At 44.6% G+C, this 22500-nt stretch overlaps 1 protein-coding gene and 1 long non-coding RNA gene across 2 annotated transcripts in view; one reads left to right on the top strand and one right to left on the bottom strand.

The window, feature by feature from the left end:
- LOC133561239 (forkhead box protein P2-like) overlaps positions 1-22500 on the bottom strand; it is a 289077-nt gene that overhangs the window by 112666 nt on the left and 153911 nt on the right.
- The window catches only part of LOC133559947 (uncharacterized), a 12725-nt gene continuing 9635 nt past the window's right edge, over positions 19411-22500 (top strand). Inside the window, exons 1-4 of the long non-coding RNA XR_009808353.1 lie at positions 19411-19511; positions 20014-20255; positions 21755-21888; positions 21970-22139. This is a non-coding gene — a long non-coding RNA (uncharacterized LOC133559947). The remainder of the gene's footprint in view (positions 19512-20013; positions 20256-21754; positions 21889-21969; positions 22140-22500) is intronic.

Below are 22500 nucleotides of genomic sequence, written 5' to 3'. Positions count from 1 at the left end.
GCGCCAAAGAGCACACGAGAGACGGAGACGCGGCCGGCTGAAAAGCGACCGAGGAGAGAGCAGCGGAGAAGGAGCTGAAAAGTTACCCGACCGCAGACAAGCTTGTGTTATTGAAAGAATAAACAAGAGTCAAACCTGCTAAGCAATGTCCTTCCTGAGTGGTCCATGGAACCCGCACGACGACGGCAAGTCTGTCACACCTTTTTAAAAAAGCCTTTTTATAGATATGCATGCTCGTTTTAGCTACTGAGCTGTTTCTGGTTTTATATTTCATTTATTTTTATTATCTTTTTATTATTACTAGTTTTTTACACTGTGGCACTTTGAGGTTGTTTGCTCAACGTAAAGTGTTTTCTTACAAATGAAATCTATTACTATTATTATCATTAACTATGGTGGGGTGGGTGTAAAAAAAAAAAAAAAAAAAATCATCAGTAGAATTGACCTGTCTAGTGTGTGCTCAACTGAAATAGCCACTTCTCTCTCGCACATTACTGAGCGCATTTGCATATTCATAATATCAATTTGAAGTGGAGGTAGCACTGTGTGAAGTGTCCCCGGGAGCTGTCATTAAAGTGGACAAAAATCAACATCAGATTACTTTTGGAATGAATTAACTCGATGGCCGGCATCTTATACCAGAAGCAAAGGAGGAAATCAAACAGAGGGCACGGCGTGAATGGAGCGCTCCTATTTGTAAACTGGAGGAAATGTCCTTGGAAGCCCTGGAATGGGTTTGCCAACATAAAAAAAAAAGAAGGATTGTGACGCGCCTGGTTCGGACAAAAGATGAACAAAACGTTTGTGTTGTAGGGCTACTTTGATCAATCTCGATATCCCTGGCGGAGCAAGCAAACTGTTAAAATAATCATGTATGTATATTATCACACAAACTTTACTATGTTTAAAGTATGTTGCTATAGTTATTAGCTATTGAGCTCTGGCTGCATGTTTTCTATCTGTGCAAGGACAAAAGTTCTTGTCGGAGAGGTGGCCTCAGCCACGCATGTTATCTTTTTTTTAGCCCGCTGACAGCCAAGGACTTCAAGGACCTCAACGAAGATAAGATGACAGCACGCAGACAAAGCAGTAACAAGAAAATCAAAAGGCCCATTCCGTCACGTATTCTGCGTACCGGACCTGCTTTGCATAATATATGTGACCATTCCTTTTAGAGGCGGCCTCACTGATGTTGACTGGGAAACTCCTGAATAAATTGAGAGACGCTGGATCTGTATCTTAGAGCGTAGGGCGAGACTGTGACTAAGTGTGCAGCTCCATGCGTTCTCCTCATGAGCTAAATGAACTCTGTCTCTGCATGGTTTCTTGCTTCTTGTCTGCTTAATAGATGTCATCAGTGTTTGAACCTGACACAAACGCTGTAAATTTGTCTAAATAACGGAAAATTGATTTGTTTTTCCGGCGATGTTTGTCATCTTGTGTGGGAAATAGGCATGTGACGATATAACGGTATAATTACAGATCACAGTAAAACTTCCCACGGTTAGTGTACCGTATTTCCTTGAATTGCCGCCGGTTATATAGCATGCGCCTGCCTAGAATTACTGCCGGGTCAAACTCGTTTCGCGAAATAATTAGCGCATGCTTAGCATTACCGCCGGCTCAGGATTACGCCGGGTCGAACTCGTTTCGCAAAATATTATTTTTATTAGCGCATGTCTAGAATTTCCGCCCGGTCAAACTCGTTTCGCAAAAATAATTAGCATATGCCTAGAATTTCCGCCGGGTCAAACTCATCACGTCACGAGTGACACTTCACCTGTCATCATTTTCAAAATGGAGGAGGCTGATTTAAAAAATTTGAAATCGCATAAAGGGAAGAAGATTAAGAGCTATTCAGTAGGATTTAAGGTCCAAGCTATTGAATATGCTAAAAAGAACAGTAAGCAGCTATGTTTTATTAATATACCGTAGCTGCGTGTGTCAAATATGAGTCATTAAATGACCTCCTGGTGGTAGAGGGCGCTAGTGATCCTTCTTGCGATTACTCGGCTGCAGAAGAAGTGACAACAAGCAGCAAGAGTGAGCAGCGATCCTTTATTTTTTCCTCTCGCTTGCACTTTTAACATGGAGGATTACATATCTAAAATAAAACAGTTTTCTAAACTGGACTTTCAATCAAAGCAGGAGGTAATAAAGGAAGATCTCCATCGAGACAGAGAGACTTTTAAAACTGAAGAAAGATAAGGAAGACTTCTATAAACAAGTTATCGATGCTTTTGATCAGAAGGAGCTGCGCATGGACTTCATTTATAAGTAAAAGTAAGACCATAATAACGGTTTTTTTTTAATTAAATGTGCTTTTCATAATGGTACCCTTACATCACACTCAAATTTTTTACCGCATGCCTTTGGTAGACGCCGGAGTGAGAAGAGGTTTTAAATTAATTAGTGGCCCGGCGGCAATTCAAGGAAATACTGTAACCATTTTAAAATATGGTAAAAAAAACCCTGACTGACAACTAAACTTGGACACGGCTCATTTAGTGGAGAAACTAACATGAAAACAAGAAACATTAACGTTGTTCCCCATTAAAAGAAGACATCCAATCCAAAATTATGCAAACACATTTCTGTCTGAGCAACTGAGATATTAAATTGTGCAAATTGAACGTAGAGCGGAGAGATTGATCGACACTTCATGAATAGAACAGGAAGTCAATTTGCCAAACCGGACATGACGCAATGCATATTTTTTTATTTTATCATTGAAAAAACACAACTTTTACAAATTAACACAGAAAAATACAAACATATTCGAGCACTAAAATGAAACTACATATAACATATTTATTTTCCAGAAAGTATATTGGGGGCTATTTTTTTATATATATATTTTTTTGGATAAAACTTGGTTATGTGTATGAGTACTTTTTGAGAACATTCATATACTGTGGTAAGAATGACAAACGTGATCATTCTTGGCCGAAATAACCTTGATATAACATTTTCATGTTGGCATCACTAATAATCTGAGTGGGAGTATCTTATTACATTAAAAAAATGACAGCCAGATGACATTGTTTTGGTTTTGGAATAATAATATTCAATAATATTTCATAAAAAAGGTGGCCAATCCAGTCACGGCTTTTTGAAAATAATCTGTAATATTCAGCTCTTGGTCCGATTACAAAAATACCGAAGCAAAGTGCAAATTTGCAATTATTGAAATGTTCTTTTGTTGTTGTTACTATTAATATACAGTACTAAAGATAATTGTCATCTCGGACACATTTAGTGGAATTTCATTAAAAAATAGTCTCTGTTTTTAGTAAAAAAAAATTTTTTAAAAAAGCAAAAAAAAGGGGAGGGAAATAAATAGTTTTGGGTTATTTTGTATTCTTGGTCTTTTTTCATAAAAATGGAGAAATATTTCAATCAACCAATCAAAGTTGACTTATATTGCCCTTAAACACAAATGTCTCAAAGGGCTGCACAAACCACAACGACAAAAAACTCTCAACCCATTGGGTGACCGGTGCAAATTAATTTAGTCCAAAACAATTAATTCAGTGGCGGGTTGTGCGTTTCCTACCGAGGCCTTCAGTGATGTCCTACTTAGTCCGACTTTAATAAATACCCCTCAAAATACCATAATTTATGTCACCATATGACCACGGCTGGAGAAACACCACACAGAAACCCACTTTTCCACTCCTGGGCATTGAATCCCCAAAACAAGCTACGTTTCGGCACATTTAAAAATGAATAAACCATTTAAAACATATAGTAAGTGGTACTGTCAAAATTAAAATGATTTTTAAAAACATTAAACATGTAAAAATAAATAGTTTTGCTCTCTTTTGTGAGTTAAAAAAATGAGTACCGATGATTTCTCCGCTGGCCGGGTGAGGCCCCATTGCCACGTCCTGCTTTTTCGCAAATTAAAACTTGTGATTGGATACTCGCTTGGGAGCGCCAAGTGAAAATCACAATCACAACCACGTAAAGCTACCTAGATGGGCTACTGTCAAAAACCCGTCATCTGATTGGCCATCGCAGCTGTCTATTAACAGGCAGAATTCACACAGCACTGGCAACAAAGCTAGCTGAATTCTGATTGGATAAAAACTCTAACCTAAAAACAAGCAACACTGGAGCCTAATAAGACATGAAGAGAACAAGATGAATACTTTATGGAAAGTAGATTAAAATGAACTTTTATTAATCTATGATATATGTTAGGATAGCAGAGAAGGCCTAAACTGATTTAATTTGATCAGCAACAACATTTAAAACACTTTAACCTACAAAACAAAAATGACAACAGCTTTTCGAAGCGGGGTTGGAAGCATGAGCGAAGAGGCGGAGCCGACAGCAAGGCAGGGCACACCGTAGCCCGCGGCAACATGGCGGCGAGGAGGCGTGGCCGGCAGTCCGGCAGCGAGGCAGGGCACGCCGGAGCCCGGCCCAAGATGGCGGCGAGGGGGCGTGGCCGACAGTCCGACAGCGAGGCACAGCACGCCGTAGCCTGGCCCAAGATAGTGGCGAGGAGGCGTGGACGGCGAGCAAGCAGCGAGGCGGGACGCGCCGCAATCGACCCCGCAAATATTATCAGGTGCGCAGTTTTTCCAGCTGGGCACAATTTAAATCTCCTCTCACACTGTGTAAAAGGGCAGCAGCCATAAACGCCGGGGGGAGAGACGGAGAGAGAAGGAGCCAGAAGGAAGCCGACGCATGCAGCCGAAAAGCTGGAGCGGAAGAGCGAGCAGCAAAACGGGAAGACTGCAAAGAAAACCGGCAAGAGACTTAAATATTGCAAAATAAAAGAAGTCTACACAAGCTCGACAGAATGCCAATTCCTTGGCGGTCCTGAGAACCCGCACGACGACGGCTGGAGACAGTCACAGCATGATACTGATAAAGCATGTTAACCAGGTCGAGAAGAACTGCTGCAGCCTAACCCCAACACCTGAAGTTGCAGTGCAGCCTTTGGTCCCAGCACAAAAAAACCGAGGCGAGCCGCACCAAAGTGCACACAATGTTGGGCTTGGACCAAAGTACCAAACCATTAGTGTGAGCTCAGCCTTATTTCATTCTCGAGTAGCAGCTGGGCTTGCATGCACAGCTGCTACTCTACATTACTGCAGCAACTTTACACCTTCCTTCCTTTTTGCTGAGGTCAGCAGAAACTGAGGGAAAAGACAACAACAACAACAACAAAACTGTCTTATTCCTATGCATGGCGGTATCCATGGCAACAGCTAGCTTGTCAGTCGGGGCGTGCATATGGCAAGGCTTTACCAGCAGGTGGGAACAATGTTTGAACAAGTACATTGAGATCCTCGGCAAACAAAAAAAAAATGAGATTGAGGAGGCAGAGAAAAAAAAAAATAAATAAGTTGCCACGCTTTTTAGGCCCTCTGGGGAGTGTCGCCACCCCCCCGGTCGGGGAGGGGGGGGGGGGGGGGTGTCTGCACGGGAGGAGACAGGCTCTCGGGTAAACAAACACTTTACTCGGGAACCGGGTCCTAAATGCATTGATCCGTCTGCTTGACAGGAGGAACACAGTCGCCACTGCTTGATATGCGCGTGTGTGTGTGTGTGTGTGTGTGTGTGTGTGTGTGTGTGTGGGTGTGTGTGTGTGTGCATCCCCTACACACACACACCGTATTTTTCGGACTATAAGTCGCAGTTTTTTTCATAGTTTGGCCGGGGGTGTGACTTATACTCCGAGCGTCTTATGTGTGAAATTATTAACACATTACCGTAAATTATTAAATAATATTATTTATCTCATTCGCGGACGAGACGAAGAAAATGTAAGCAATCGTCACACACTTGTCGACCAATAAGAATTCAGCGGGGGAGGGTCATGGCAGAAGTGCATTGTGGGTCATGGGATGCTAACTGCTATATGCTACTGCCGTAGCTATTAAAATGGATCATTTCATCGCTGGCGTTAACTTTTAGAAACTGAGAAGGGTTGAACAGAAAAAAGCACCGAAAAGGAAATCATGTACTGCAGCTTACAAAATATCAAATAATATTTTTTGTCTCATTCGTGGAAGAGACGAATGAGACAAATTCACAGCAAAATATGTAAGGAGTGCGCAATAGTGGCCTAGTGGTTAGTGTGTCCGCCCTGAGATCGGTAGGTTGTGAGTTCAAACCCCGGCCGAGTCATACCAAGGACTATAACATTTGGAACCCATTACCTCCCTGCTTGGCACTCAGCATCAAGGGGTGGAATTGGGGGTTAAATCACCAAAAATAATTCCCGGGCGCGTCACCGCTGCTGCCCACTGCTCCCCTCACCTCCCAGGGGGTGATCAAGGGGATGGGTCAAATACAGAGGACAAATTTCACCACACCTGGTGTGTGTGACAATCATTAGTACTTTAACTTTAATGTGTTATTCTTTATACACTGATATACAAGGTGGGAGCGAGGGAGTAGGCTCAGTTTAGAGGGGGGAGAGAGCGATGACAACAAAACAACAACAGAGATATTCAGATAAAAAAAACACGCATTTTGTGATGTTTAAAAAGTCACATGCAGGTATAAAGACAACGTTTAGTTGGCAGACTTTGGTTTGAATTATATTTTTCATACAATGCCGTCTCCCTGTCAGCTAGCTAGCTATCAAGCTAGAACCCATTAATTTTTCTTTATGTTTTTTTACATTTCAACTTGTAAAATACGGCAGGTAAAAGGTGGCTAACAATGCAGCTAATGGGAGTGAAGTGAAGTGAAGTTAATTATATTTATATAGCGCTTTTCTCTAGTGACTCAAAGCGCTTTACATAGTGAAACCCAATATCTAAGTTACATTTAAACCAGTGTGGGTGGCACTGGGAGCAGGTGGGTAAAGTGCCTTGCCCAAGGACACAACAGCAGTGACGAGAATGGCGGGAGCAGGAATCGAACCTGCAACCCTCAAGTTGCTGGCATGGCCACTCTACCAACCGAGCTATGCCGCCCCAGTAAACGATTGCGCTCATAAAACTATATACAATGTATGTATGTATGTATGTATGTATATATATATATATATATATATATATATATATATATATATATATATATATGTATATATATATATATATATATATATATATATATGTATGTATATATCATCCATCCATTTCTACCGCTTATTCCCTTTGGGGTCATGGGGGTTGCAATCAATCAATGTTTATTCATATAGCCCTAAATCACAAGTGTCTTAATTCTACATCTAGACGGGAATATACTGTATAAACACCCCATTAGTCGGCATTCATGTGAGAGCAGACATTGTACAGTAGGTGATTGTCACTTGTCACACAAATGTACCCCCCCCCCCCCATCCAACGCCCACAACGCTTAAATCCCTTAGGGGCGATGGATGGCTGTCTAGTGCTTATTCGGCAGCAGCCAGCCTCCGTAGCTCCCACTCCCTTCCCTCTGTTGCAAGTTTTGTTTATTCTATATTACTTGTTTATGTGTGCTACGGCTATGAGTTTTTTTTGCTTGGCCTCAGTCTGGAACCCCTCACTGGAGTCTAGCCTTTGACTGAATATATTTTTACTCCCCTCCTCCTCCTCCTCCACAACGCTTACTCGTTTACTTGTTTATTGCAAGGAGCGCCGAAAGTTGGCAGACCCGTCAGCGTACCTTTTTCTGTCTCCCTGTAATGTTTGTCTGATCTTGAATGGGATTGTGCTGAAACTCTCAAGTATTTCTGAATCTGAATCTGAGATGGCCTTCTTGAGGATTATGATTAATTCATCTAGACGGGAAAATATAAGCATCCCATCAGTCGGCATCCATGTGAGAGCAGACATGGTACAGTAAGTGATTGTTTTATTATGTTCGTAGTTTGTATGTCTTGATAAGCGCTAGTTTGTCACTAAAGCTGGATCAGTTGAGCACAAATCTTGTAAAACAAGGGTGTCGAACTCAAATACAGAGTGGGCCAAAATTCTAAACTGAACAAAGCCGAGGGCCAAAGTTGAACAACTTAACCTTTTAATAGGGACCTAAACAAGTTTTGCATTGAATATTGAACAAGCAAGGCTTATATAACTTTATAGTGACATGCAAAATCGAGGTTTGTTGGTAGCCGGGGTGTATATTGTAGTGTCCCGGAAGAGTTAGTGCTGCAAGGGGTTCTGGGTATTTGTTCTGTAGTGTTGATGTTGTGTTACAGTGCGGATGTTCTCCAGAAATGTCTTTGTCATTCTTGTTTGGTGTGGGTTCACAGTGTGGTGCATATTTGTAACAGTGTTAAAGTTGTTTATAAGGCCACCCTCAGTGTGATCTGTATGACTGTTGACCAAGTATGGCTTGCATTCACTTGTGTGTGTGTAGAATCCGCATATATTACGTGACTGGGCCGGCACGCTGATTGTATGGCGGAAAAGCGGACATGACAACAGGTTTTAGAGGACACTAAAAGCAGTACCTTTAAGGCACGCCGCCGATATTGTTGTCCAAGTGGAAATCGGGAGAAATTCGGGAGAATGGTTGCCCCGGTAGACTGAAATTCGGGAGTCTCCTGAGAAAATTGTGAGGGTTGGCAAGTATTAGAATTAGCGGTGAATGCACCGCCGCTGTATAATACCGGTGGGCCAGCTCTAATGTTCATTTAATATTGTCTCAAGGGCCAAAATAAATTACATGGCAGGCCAAAGTTTGACACCCATGTTCTAAAACTTGTAGATCATCCTCCTTATATTGAGGCTCTAACATACGTTTCTGGATCATCATCGTTCTTGTTGTCTCTCGGTAAATTTGCGTCACCAAAAAGCAGAAATTGGAAAGATTCGGGAGTCTCCTGGGAAAATCGTGAGGGTTGGCAAGTATTAGAATTAGCGGTGAATGCACCGCCGCTGTATAATATAATATAATATCGGAATGAAACTGGACACACTGGTGAGGGTGGCAGAGAAGAGGACTGTGGACAAACTAGTGAGCATCCTGGATGATGCCAGTCACCCTCTGCATAGTGTTATCAGTAGCCAGAGGAGCCTGTTCAGTTCTAGACTGCTTCATCCCAAGTGCAGGACTAATAGACTCAAGAACTCCTTTGTCCCACACGCCATTAGACTGTACAACTCCTCTCTGGGACGGGGGGCGGGGGGTACTAGGATGACAGGGGATGCAAAACAATAACAGTGCAATACGTTTTCATACTGCCTACTTTGTCTTGTTATATTCTTATTTTACTGTTATATTGTTATTCCCATTGTTTTTATTCTTTTTGTAATATTTCTCTATTTTGTTTCCTTTTAAACCCCCATTATTTACTTTTTACTTTTTTCTTTAAATTGATCTCAACTCTGTACACTGCTGCTGGAATTTTAATTTTCCTGAAGGAACTCACCTGAAGGAATCAATAAAGTACTATCTATCTATCTAATACCGGCGGGCCAGCTCTAGTGTTAATTTTATATTGTCTCAAGGGCCAAAATAAATGACATGGCGGGCCAGAGTTTGACACCCATGTTCTAAAACTTGTAGATCATCCTCCTTATATTGAGGCTCTAACATACGTTTCTGGATCATCATCGTTTTTGTCTTTCGGTAAATTTGCGTCACCAAACAGCAGAAATTGGAAAGATTCGGGAGTCTCCTGGGAAAATTGTGAGGGTTGGCAAGTATTAGAATTAGCGGTGAATGCACCGCCGCTGTATAATACCGGCGGGCCAGCTCTAGTGTTCATTTAATATTGTCTCAAGGGCCAAAATAAATTACATGGCGGGCCAGAGTTTGACACCCATGTTCTAAAACTTGTAGATCATCCTCCTTATATTGAGGCTCTAACATACGTTTCTGGATCATCATCGTTCTTGTTGACTCTCGGTAAATTTGCGTCACCAAACAGCAGAAATTGGAAAGAAAAGTCATCAAAAAGTTTGCCGGAGAGGACAAATACGTCGCATAGAGCATACCTGTCGTCTATTTAAACGGGGTTGCCGCACGCAAACGGATGACATGCGCGGTCTATTAATGCGCACGGTGTATAAACAGCACAATGTGACACATTCTTGAGAATGAGCGAGCGGGGCTGCTGTATAAATAACAAAGCACTCAGAGGCATATTTGATGTTGATATCTATCACTGAGCTTGGGAAAAAAAATAAAATAAATACGAGGAGGGCGAAATAACCGGGGCGACCGAGACCGCGACACGGGGATCCTTAGGAAAATAAGACGGAACGGGTGTAATTGGTTTCAGATAGTGAGGTCAGGAGAAAGGCGATACAGGCGACTATTATGCGAAAAAGGCAGCGAGAAACAAGAATGTTTACACAGACATTCCCGGGCTACATTAATAGGCATGCAGAGGGGGGGGGGGGGGACAAAATACTACATTGAAATAGAGAGCCAGGTAATAAGGAGCAGACATCACAATGCACCTTTGTAAAGGAGCATGCAAAGACCTTAAACAAGCATGAAGCACATTAGCCACGCCGGGCCAAAAAAAGCATTACAAATCTCCAGATTGCTTTGCTTATTGTGTGCGGAGGTGCGTGTGTACACAAGGAATAAGCCAACCGCTAAGAATCTTTCCAAATCCACCTGGAGACGCCGGGACTTACGCAGCCGTGACATCGGAATTGGACACGTCTGAGGAGCCGTGACATTGTGTTTGGACAGCGGAGATCACTTCCCGGCTCGGTGCTGTTGTTATGGGAATGTGGCGGATATTGGAACGGCGGCGGGCGGTACAGGTGGACGGGTGCGGGGAAAGGGTGGCTGTAAACACGGCGGCCGGGGCGAAACAGATGTTTTGCGTTGTGTTCGGTCGAGGGAGGGAAAAAGGGGGCTGCTGTTCGACACGCCGCCGGGCTGTCGGCCAGAACCACCGCTGACGGCGTTGACAAGCGCCGCACGGGCGGGTGGGCGCGTAAACACACACACACACACACACACACACACATGCAATATTAACGTGTGTATGGAGTCGCATGGCATTGAAAACGAGCATTTCAGCTGAACAAACAGACAGGGCTGATTGGAATGAGCAGCAGAAGCTCCGAATACTCCCACTCAGGCCTCTGTTTAATTAAACGCTGCACAAAAGCAAACAACCACCGGGGTCTCCAATTAGTGCTCGCTCAAAAAAACAGCGGCAATAATGTTATCAAGTCCACAGGACAGCTGCCTTTGACTTCGCTTTGTGCTGCAAAATGTTGCTTCAACGCCAGTTTTAAAAGGGGAACATTATCACAATTTCAAAAGGTTTAAAAACAATAAAAATCAGGTTGTTTTTTTAAATAACTTAGCAAAAAAGTTGTCACAGGGGCATTTTTAACACTGTGTTACATGGCCTTTCCTTTTAACAACACACAGGAAACATTGGGGATCTGAGGAGAGCAATTTTTTAAACTTTTCAGGCGGAATTCTTTCCCATTTTTGCTTGATGTCCAGCTTAAAGGGGAACATTATCACAATTTCAAAAGGGTTAAAAACAATAAAAATCAGTTCCCAGTGGCTTGTTGTATTTTTTGAAGTTTTTTTCAAAATTTTACCGGTCTCGGAATATCCCTAAATAAAGTTTTAAAGTGCCTTATTTTCACTCTCTGCGAAGACACTGGCCATTTCCCTGTGACGTCACACAGTGCTGCCAATGTAAACAAACAATGGGAATACCACAGCAAGATATAGCGACATTAGCTCGGATTCAAACTCGGATTTCAGCGACTTAAGCGATTCAACAGATTACGCATGTATTGAAACAGATGGTTGGAGTATGAAAATATTGAAGAAGAAACTGAAGCTATTGAGCGAATAGCTATTGACGCTATTCATAGCCATAGCATGGCCGAATAGCTGCGTTAGCATCGCCGGTAAAATGTGCGGACTAAACGATCAGGACTTTCGCATCTTTTGACACTGGAGCAACTTAAATCCGTCGATTGGTAAGTCTTTGTTTCGCATTAAATGTGGGTGGAAGGAAACGTAATATAGTTGCAAATGCATCTGCAGGTTATCCATACATCTCTGTGCCATGTCTGCTTTAGCACTGCCGGTAAATAGCATGTTAGCATCGATTAGCGTAGCATGTTAGCATGGATTAGGTGGCAGTCAACATCAACAAAACTCACCTTTGTGATTTCGTTGACTATCGTTGCAAATGCATCTGCAGGTTATCCATACATCTCTGTGCCATGTCTGCTTTAGCACCGTCGGTAAATAGCATGTTAGCATCGATTAGCTGGCAGTCAACATCAACAAAACTCACCTTTGTGATTTTGTTGACTATCGTTGCAAATACATCTGCAGGTTATCCATACATCTCTGTGCCATGTCTGTCTTAGTATCGCCGGTCAAATATGGAGACACTCTGGCACATTCAATGGGGGTCTGGTGGCAGACACTTTGGCATCTTGGGGCCGGTGGTGCAACTTGAATCCCTCCCTGTTAGTGTTGTTACACCCTCCGACAACACACCGACGAGGCATGATGTCTCCAAGGTTCCAAAAAATAGTCAAAAAAAAAGGAAAATAACAGAGCTGAGACCCGGTGTTTGTAATGTGTTGAAAATTAAAAGGGCGGGTGTGTTACCTCGGCGACGTCACATTCTGACGTCATCGCCTCCAGCGAGATAAACAGAAAGGCGTTTAATTCGCCAAAATTCACCCATTTAGAGTTCGGAAATCAGTTAAAAAATATATGGTCTTTTTTCTGCACCATCAAGGTATATATTGACGCTTACATAGGTCTGCTGATAATGTTCCCCTTTAAAGGCCTACTGAAATGATATTTTCTTATTTAAACGGGGATAGCAGGTCCATTCTATGTGTCATACTTCATCATTTCGCCATATTTTTGCTGAAAGGATTTAGTAGAGAACATTGACGATAAAGTTCACAACTTTTGGTTGCTAATAAAAAAGCCTTGCCTGTACCGGAAGTAGCAGACGATGACATCACCAGTGTGAGGGCTCCTCACATCCTCACATTGTTTATAATGGGAGCCTCCAACAAAAAGAGCTATTCCGATCGAGAAAACGACATTTTCCCCATTAAATTGAGCGAGGATGAAAGATTCGTGGCTGAGGATATTGATAGCGAAGGACTAGAAGAAAAAAAAAGGTGATTGCATTGTGAGCGATTCAGATGTTTTTAGACACATTTACTAGGATAATTCTGGGAGATCCTTTATCTGCTTATTGTGTTGCTAGTGTTTTAGTGAGTTAAATAGTACCTGATAGTCGGAGGGGTGTGGCCACGGGTGTGGTGACGCCAGTCTCTGAGGGAATTAGTCACGGCAGCAGCAGCACGACAGAAGTTCCGCTGATCTCCGGTAAGAGGTGACTTTTTACCACAATTTTCTCACCGAAACCTGCCGGTTGACAAGTAGTCGGGATCCATGTTCGCTTGACCGCTCTGATCCATAGTAAAGCTTCACCTCTGGGAATTTTAAACAAGGAATCACCGTGTGTTTGAGTGGCTAAAGGCTAAAAGCCTCCCACCTCCATCCCACTGGGTGTGAGTTTTCCTACCGAGGATGTTGTGGTGGTCTGTGCAGCCCTTTGAGACACTAGTGATTTAGGGCTATATAAGTAAACATTGATTGATTGATTGATTGATCTTTCTTCTTTGACGTCTCCATTATTAATTGAACAAATTGCAAAAGATTCAGCAACACAGATGTCCAGAATACTGTGGAATTATGCGATGAGAAGAGACGACTTTTAGCCGCAAGTGGTGCTGGGATAATATGTCCCCTCCAACTCGTGACGTCACGCACACGTGTCATTAGTCCGCGATGTTTTCAACAAGAAACTCAGCGGGAAATTTAAAATTGCAATTCAGTAAACTAAAGCGGCCGTATTGGCATGTGTTGCAATGTTAATATTTCATCATTGATATATAAACTATCAGACTGCGTGGTCGCTAGTAGTGGCTCTCAGTAGGCCTTTAAGATTTTCTTATTTAAACAGGGATAGCAGGTCCATTCTATGTGTCATACTTCATCATTTCGCCATATTGCCATATTTTTGCTGAAACGATTCAGTAGAGAACATCCACCATAAAGTTCGCAACTTTTGGTCACTAATAAAAAAGCCTTGCCTGTACCGGAAGTAGCAGACAATGTGCGCGTGACGTCACGGGTTGTGGAGCTCCTCACATCGGAACATTGTTTATATTCATGGCCACCAGCAGAAAGAGAGATTCCGACCGAGAGAGCGACGATTTCCCCGTTAATTAGAGCGAGGATGAAAGATTCGTGGATGAGGAAAGTTAGAGTGAAGCACAATTATTATTATTTTATTTTTTTAATCAAGAAAAGGCGGTGGCAGTGTTAGACACATTTACTAGGATAATTCTGGAAAATCCCTGTTCTCCTTATTGTGTTAATATTGTTTTTTCGTGAGATTATAAAGTCACACCTGAAAGTCGGATGGCTGCGGTGAACGCCAGTGTCTCTAAGAGAAGCCAATGGAGGAGCCAAGATTACAGCTGCCTTTTTGACAGCTGCAGGAGGTCGCTTAATTTCCCCGAAGTCTCTGGTAAGAGCCGACTTAATATCACAATTGGTTAACATGTGGTAGAGAAACATGTTCGCTTGACTGCTCTGTGTTAAAGCTTCACAACAAACAAAGAAACACCGGCTGTGTTTTGGTTGCTAAAGGCAGCTGCAATCCACCGCTTTCCACCAACAGCATTCTTCTTTGACGTCTCGATTATTAATTGAACAAATTGCAAAAAATTCAGCAACACAGATGTCCAAAATACTGTGTAATTATGCGATTAAAGCAGACGACTTTTAGCCGGGAGTGGTGCTGGGTTAAAATGTCCGCTCCAACCAATAACGTCACAAGCACGCGTCAACATAAACGTCAACATAAGCGTCATCATTCCAGCGACATTTTCAACAGGATACCTCGCGGGTAAATTCAAAATTGCAATTTAGTAAACTAAAGCGGCCGTATTGGCATGTGTTGCAATGTTAATATTTCATCATTGATATATAAACTATCAGACTGTGTGGTCGCTAGTAGTGGCTTTCAGTAGGCCTTTAAACGCTCAAATTGAGCTTACCGCCTTCAAAAACACTTGGCTCCAACATTAAAATACAGTAGCGTAGTAGGCTTAAGTGTATGTTAAAAACAAGGCAGAGGTATATTGTTCCGTGTGGAGAGGCTAAACCGATGGTCCGACAGGGCACGCTGGAGCCCGGCCCAAGATGGCGGCGAGGAGGCGCAGATGACGACCGAGCGGAGAGATGCCACAATCGAATTCAGGTGTGTGGATCGCACACCGGGAAACAATTAATGTATCTCCTAACAGAGTATAAAAGGGGAGAAGGAGGTGGAGAACAGGGAGTGCCTGAAGAGCAAGAACGACGGAGATGTGGCCGACTAAAGAGCGCCACGGAAGAGCGAGCAGCGGGAGGGGCAACGGCGCAAAAGACTTTTTATATATTGCAAAATAAACAACAGTCAAACTTGCAAAAGAGATGTCCTTCCTTGGTGGTCAGTGGAACCCGCACGACGACGGTAAAAAACTGTCACACTCCGTTTTACAAAACCCAAACCAGTGAAGTTGGCACGTTGTGTAAATTGTAAATTAAAAAACATGTTACAATAATTTGCAAATCCTTTTCAACCTATATTCGATTGGACTCGTCAGACCACAGAACACTTTTACACTTTGCATCAGTCCATCTTAAATGAGCTCAGGCCCAGTATAGCGGCGGCGTTTCTGGGTGTTGTTGATAAATGGCTTTGACTTTGCATAGTAGAGTTTTAACTTGCACTCACAGATGTAGTGACAAACTGCAGTTACTGACAGTGGGTTTTCTAAAGTGTTCCTGAGCCCATGTGGGGATATCCTTTACTCACTGATGTCGGTTTTGGATGCAGTACCGCCTGAGTAATCGAAGGTCACGGGAATTCAATGTTGTTTTTCGACCTTGCCGCTTACGAGCAGTGATTTCCCCAGATTCTCGGAGATTCTCTCAGCGTTATAGCATAGAAGAGGTTTTAAATTACCGTATTTCCTTGAATTGCCGCAGGGCATTTAGTATGCGCCTGCCTTGAATTACTGCCGCGTCAAACTCGCTTCCCAAAATAATTAGCGCATGCATTGTAACGATGTGTCACTTCATTTCTGTTAGTTTTTTGTGTTTTTGTATTTACTTCCGGTTCAGTGCTCTTATTTTGTTGTATTTCCTGTTTTTATTCACGGAGCACTATTTTTCTCTTTTCGTTGATTGGCAGCGGTTCACACCTGCTGTCAATCACACTAGTGTCTATTTATGTTTCACTCGAGCACTCCTCAGTGCTCGATGATAATATTATGTTGAGAACGTTTATCTGCACGACTGCTTTATGTTTGCTTTTGTTATTTTCTTTTGTGTATTAAATTCATCTTACCTCCACGCAACTCTCCTGGATTCTTGCATACTCGGGGACACACAACTGCAGCCATGCGACATCCCAACAGTATCATCGAGCCAGAAGAAAGTGTCCTCGCGAGAATCCCTGTCGGCAATCCTCAGCCGACGTTCTGGACCGCACAATTCCTGGAGGACTTGAAGGCCAGGTTTGTGCGGTCCCAGCCTACAGACGCGGACCCTCTCCCCGCGGCAACGCCACCGGCTTCGGCTCTCCGACCGGCGCGTCCCCCGCCGCCATCTTTCCTCTCGGCTCGACGGCTGACTACGGCTCTCCGACCAGCACGTCCGCCACTTCCTGCATGCCTCGCGGCTCCCGCGGCAACGCTACCGGCTACGGCTCACCGACCGGCGCGTCCTCCGCCGCCATCCTTCCTCTCGGCAACGCTGCCGGCTACGTCTCACCGACCGGCGCGCCCACCTCCTCCTTCACGTCTCGCGGCTCCTGCGGCTCCGTCGCCTACTGCGGCTCTCCGACCGGCACGTCCGCCGCCGCCATCCTTCCCGTCGTCTGCTGAGCTGCTTCTCCCTGCTCCTACGCAGCTTCCAGCGGCTGCTCCCCGGCTGCTCTTTCTGCCAGCTCCCGCTCTCTTTTTTGGATCGCCGAGAGCTCCAGTGGAGCCCACAGTGAGGTCACTTTTGTCCTCCTGCTGGGACTCGGCGCGGGACGTGTCTTCGTCCCTCTTCCTGGCCTCCTCCCGCCCGTCCCTGGTTTTCGCACCGGGGGACGCCGACGAGCAGGCATGTCTTCCCGCAAGTGTGGACGGTTTCTGGCAGCCGCCTAGTGGAGGGGGGCCCACAATACACTGCGGTGCAGCCAGGCACACACTGCTGTCATCTTCGCAAGCGTCTCCTTCCACGGAGACATCTACGTGCCTGGCGGGCTTTCGCACAGCCCCAACGCCGGCTCCACGCCTAGCCCCTACGCCGGCTCCACGCCTAGCCCCTACGCCGGCTCCACGCCTAGCCCCTACGCCGGCTCCACGCCGAGCCCCTACGCCGGCTCCACGCCGAGCCCCAACGCCGGCTCCACGCCGAGCCCCAACGCCGGCTCCACGCCGAGCCCCAACGCCGGCTCCACGCCGAGCCCCAACGCCGGCTCCACGCCGAGCCCCAACGCCGGCTCCACGCCGAGCCCCAACGCCGCCAAGAGCAGCACCACGCCGGGCTTCGTCACCGCCGGCATCCGCTATTCCTCGGCCAGCATTTGCTGCTCCTCGCCCGGCGTCATCTGCCGCTTTCACGCCGCCGATGACGCCTGCCGCTTCAACACCGCCGATGACGTCTGCCGCTTTCACGCCGCCGATGACGTCTGCCGCTTTCACGCCGCCGATGACGTCTGCCGCTTTCACGCCGCCGATGACGTCTGCCGCTTTCACGCCGCCGATGACGTCTGCCGCTTTCACGCCGCCGATGACGTCTGCCGCTTTCACGCCGCCGATGACGTCTGCCGCTTTCACGCCGCCGATGACGTCTGCCGCTTTCACGCCGCCGATGACGTCTGCCGCTTTCACGCCGCCGATGACGTCTGCCGCTTTCACGCCGCCGATGACGTCTGCCGCTTTCACGCCGCCGATGACGTCTGCCGCTTTCACGCCGCCGATGACGTCTGCCGCTTTCACGCCGCCGATGACGTCTGCCGCTTTCACGCCGCCGATGACGCCTGCGGTTTCCACGCCGCCGGTTACGTCTTCTGCTTCCCGGCCTGCTTCAGCGCGCCCGCTTCTACGTCGGCCGTGGATGTGGCCGTGCCCTGCGCACTCTCCTCTTTTTCGGCCAGTGATTTGGCCGTTCCCTGGCCGCCCGCCTCGCCAGTTCCAGCGGCGCTCTACGCGGCGCCGCCACCTGACTTTCCCTCGCTGGCTGCGGGGACACGAGGTTTGGCAACCCTCCACCAAATCCTCCCTCCACCCTCCCTTACATTTTGGACTTTTTTCCATTTTTTTTTCTTTCCCAGGGAACATCTGGTATCTGTTCCTTGAGGGGGAGGTCCTGTAACGATGTGTCACTTCATTTCTGTTAGTTTTTTGTGTTTTTGTATTTACTTCCGGTTCAGTGCTCTTATTTTGTTGTATTTCCTGTTTTTATTCACGGAGCACTATTTTTCTCTTTTCGTTGATTGGCAGCGGTTCACACCTGCTGTCAATCACACTAGTGTCTATTTATGTTTCACTCGAGCACTCCTCAGTGCTCGATGATAATATTATGTTGAGAACGTTTATCTGCACGACTGCTTTATGTTTGCTTTTGTTATTTTCTTTTGTGTATTAAATTCATCTTACCTCCACGCAACTCTCCTGGATTCTTGCATACTCGGGGACACACAACTGCAGCCATGCGACATCCCAACATGCATAGTATTACCGCCTGGTCAAACTCGTGACGTCACGAGTGACACTTCCCCTGTCGTCATTTTCAAAATGAAGAAGGCTGATTTCAATACCGGTAATTTGAAATCGCATAAAGGGAAGAAGATTAAGAGCTTTTCAGTAGGATTTAAGGTCCAAGCGTACATCCCACTCAAATTTTTACTGCATACCTTTGGTAAGTGGTAAGAGTGAGAAGATGTTTTAAAATAATTAGCGCATGCTTACTTTTTTTTTTTTTTGTAAATATATTTTATTAGATTTTACAGTTAAAATGATAAACAGTCACATCCACTCATACACACACACATACACACTTGAGGAGAGAGCTGCACATGGACTTTAACAACTCAAGGTTTACAGTACAGACATTATTAGAAAATATACCCAAATATTGTATATATATATATATACACACAAGCATATATATATATATATATATATATATATATACGTACACACACATATCTATATATATATATATATATACATATATATATATACATATATATATATATATATACATATATATATATGTAATAGTGTAATGTTGTTGCGCTATATTATGAACGAGACAGGGTGTTATGTTTTATTTTGAAGTATTGGTTTTATTTTGAAGAACCGGATGTCCGGTGCAGGAAGTGACTCTGCGGCTTTTTCGGATTTTTACTTCCTCTTCTATCGGACTTTTGATGATGAGGTAATAGTTCTTCATTGCTCTGTGTTTCTTGTGTAAATATTATTTCTAAACTTTCATATTACTTTAAAAGTTAAAACATTAATGTTGTAGGTACAAGTGATGTGTTGTTTGAAGTATTTTTTTTATGCACAATTTTGTTAAGTAAGGATTAGAGCGTCGAATGTTTTTAGATCCATCCATCCATCCATTTTCTACCGCTTATTCCCTTTTGGGGTCGCGGGGGGCGCTGGCGCCTATCTCAGCTACAATCGGGCGGAAGGCGGGGTACACCCTGGACAAGTCGCCACCTCATCGCAGGGCCAACACAGATAGACAGACAACTTTCACACTCACATTCACACACTAGGGCCAATTTTAGTGTTGCCAATCAACCTATCCCCAGGTGCATGTCTTTGGAAGTGGGAGGAAGCCGGAGTACCCGGAGGGAACCCACGCATTCACGGGGAGAACATGCAAACTCCACACAGAAAGATCCCGAGCCTGGATTTGAACCCAGGACTGCAGGAACTTCGTATTGTGAGGCAGACGCACTAACCCCTCTCCCACCGTGAAGATGTTTGGTCATAATTACACATGGTGTTTACGCAGGTATCACTCCGCCAGAAAAGTAGAGACCTGTGTATGTGTTTCATGTTTCCAACAAAGGTATGTAGATTTGTGTATTATTATTATTATTTTTTGTGATAAAACGTTTTTGTTAATGTAATTTAAATTATTATTTTATATGAATGAATGTTGTTTACTTCCTCTTCTATCGGACTTTTGCTGATGAGGTATCACTCCGCCAGAAAAGTAGAGACCTGTGTATGTGTTTCATGTTTCCAACAAAAGTGTCTAATAAAGGATGAAACGACGGAAGGGTGGCGCGTCTCCTACTTATAAAAAAGTACACAACGCAGAATAAGACTCACTACATATACATATATCCATCCATCCCGCTGCAGCTCACGATCACTTTAAAATGGATGAACATACCTCGGCATCAAGGATCCTCAGGAAGTGTTCACAAGATCACCTCCCGAGGGCCTGTCCACCGTTCACATTTAGAGGGGAAAAAAAAAAAAAGTTACAGGGCTTGATCAATACAAAACAATAATCACAAAAAAAAAAAAAGCGCATGCTTACTTTTACCGCATGCCTTTGGTAAGCGCAGGAGTGAGAAGAGGTTTTAAATTAATTAGCGCCCCGGCGGCAAATTAAGGAGATACGGTATGTTAATTTAATACAGAGGCGGAATGTCCCACAGATGTTGAACAACTTCCACAAAACTAAGACTGCGTACTAAATCACAGTGTGGGAGTTTTCTTTGGGGAGGAATCGGCGTGTGGAAGAATGCCAGAAAAAAAGATAAACTCTTAGTCGCTCTTCTTCCCTCTTGCTCTCTGGGGCTTAGTTTTTGTGTGTTTTTGTTTTTGTTTTTTAGACAACCAATTCGATACTGATAAACTTCACATCGTGGTGTGGTCACTAAACAAGCTTGCATTTGGTAGTAAAACTGTAAGAGTGGTAATGACAGCACAGGCTCACCGCGGAATCTTAAAAAGTCAGAAATGCAATCATTTAAATTTCAGGCCCATCAAAATCCCGTGAAAAGTCTTAAAGGGCGACTACTGTTGCAATCTTTTCTTGTAAAATGTAGTCAACCGTTGTGCAATCTGACCTCATTACGCAACCGGAAGGATTAATAAGAGAACCATTTGATTAGATGGCGAGCGATTCCAAGGAATTGATACTCTGGGAACACCGCTTTTCCATTCCCGTCCTTATCAAGGATTATCCGTCAGTCGCGGTCCCAGACATATGAACTATTGTGCTCCACACGCCATTCTCCACCACAACACATAATAACAATAATAATACAAATAGTAGTGTGGCGCAGTGGAAGAGTGGCCGTGCGCAACCCGAGGGTCCCTGGTTCGATGCCCACCTAGTACCAACCTCGTCACGCCTGTTGTGTCCTGAGCAAGACACTTCACTCTTGCTCCTGATGGGTGCTGGTTAGCGCCTTGCATGGCAGCTCCCTCCATCAGTGTGTGAATGTGGAAGTAGTGTCAAAGTGCTTTGAGTACCTTGAAGGTAGAAAAGCGCTATACAAGTACAACCCATTTATTATAAAAGAGCATTTCATCAGCAAGGTGGCTATTTTTCCTTCTACTCATCATTCAGTCTGCATATGAACGCTTGCTTGACTGCAAAATAAACAAATCTGCCTCCTGCTCATTTGTGGTATTTGGGGGAAAAAAATGTCCCCCAAACGCCTCCCTCCCCTAACCACACATCACCTTATTCCTTTCCTCCTCTCATCTCTCCTTGTTTATTGATTCTCTAGATTAAGAATTCCTCGGGCGGAGGATTGTAACACACAAGCATCAAATTATTTTGGGCTGTGCTTATTTGCCTTTGCCTTGCATCTATTTGGCCCGCGTCTGTAGACAATTACGCCGACCCGGGCCCCAGACTCAGGTGCTAATAATGAAGGACAAATAGAATCATATGTGTAAACTTCCCCCACTGATGAAAATTTATATTAACTTTCTGCCACAGTAAACAGAGCCGCATAGCTGCACCCTCCCGGGAGGATTGGCAAGATGAATTTGCTCGGGAAGAAAAGAGGCGGCTCGTATAGGAGGAGGCGGCGAGCGGCGAGTGCCGTCATGTCACCTCACGCTCCATTTTTCACCACCAAACAAGGGGTCTCTTCTGCCCGTCTGCAGGTAATGTTTACGCCTCGGAGTGCATGTGAGACAATGCATTAATGGCTGCACTACATCCAGGCTGTCCCCCTCCATCCCCGCCTTCTTCTTCCACCCGGGCCGCTATCGCTGCCTTCCGATAAGGTGACAGCGGGTCCTTTCAGCGCCGCTCTTTATCTACTGCCCGCTCTTAGGGAAAGTCCTTTTCCGAGAGACGCCGCAATGTGCTATCACAAAGGGACCGGCAGGAAGTAAAATAGAGAGAATAGAGTGTGAAAAAAATGTGCGCGCGTGATAGGCAGCGAGTGTAAGGTCAAGTGTTCCTTTTGCGTAGGGGAGGGGGGAGAAAAAGCCAGAACCCGCCCGAACCTATAAGGCAGGG

This window comes from Nerophis ophidion, linkage group LG10 (genome assembly GCF_033978795.1).
Source record: "Nerophis ophidion isolate RoL-2023_Sa linkage group LG10, RoL_Noph_v1.0, whole genome shotgun sequence".
Lineage (NCBI taxonomy): Eukaryota > Metazoa > Chordata > Actinopteri > Syngnathiformes > Syngnathidae > Nerophis > Nerophis ophidion.
The sequence above is the reverse complement of the archived record's forward strand: the minus strand, read 5'-3'. Positions and strand labels throughout refer to the sequence as shown.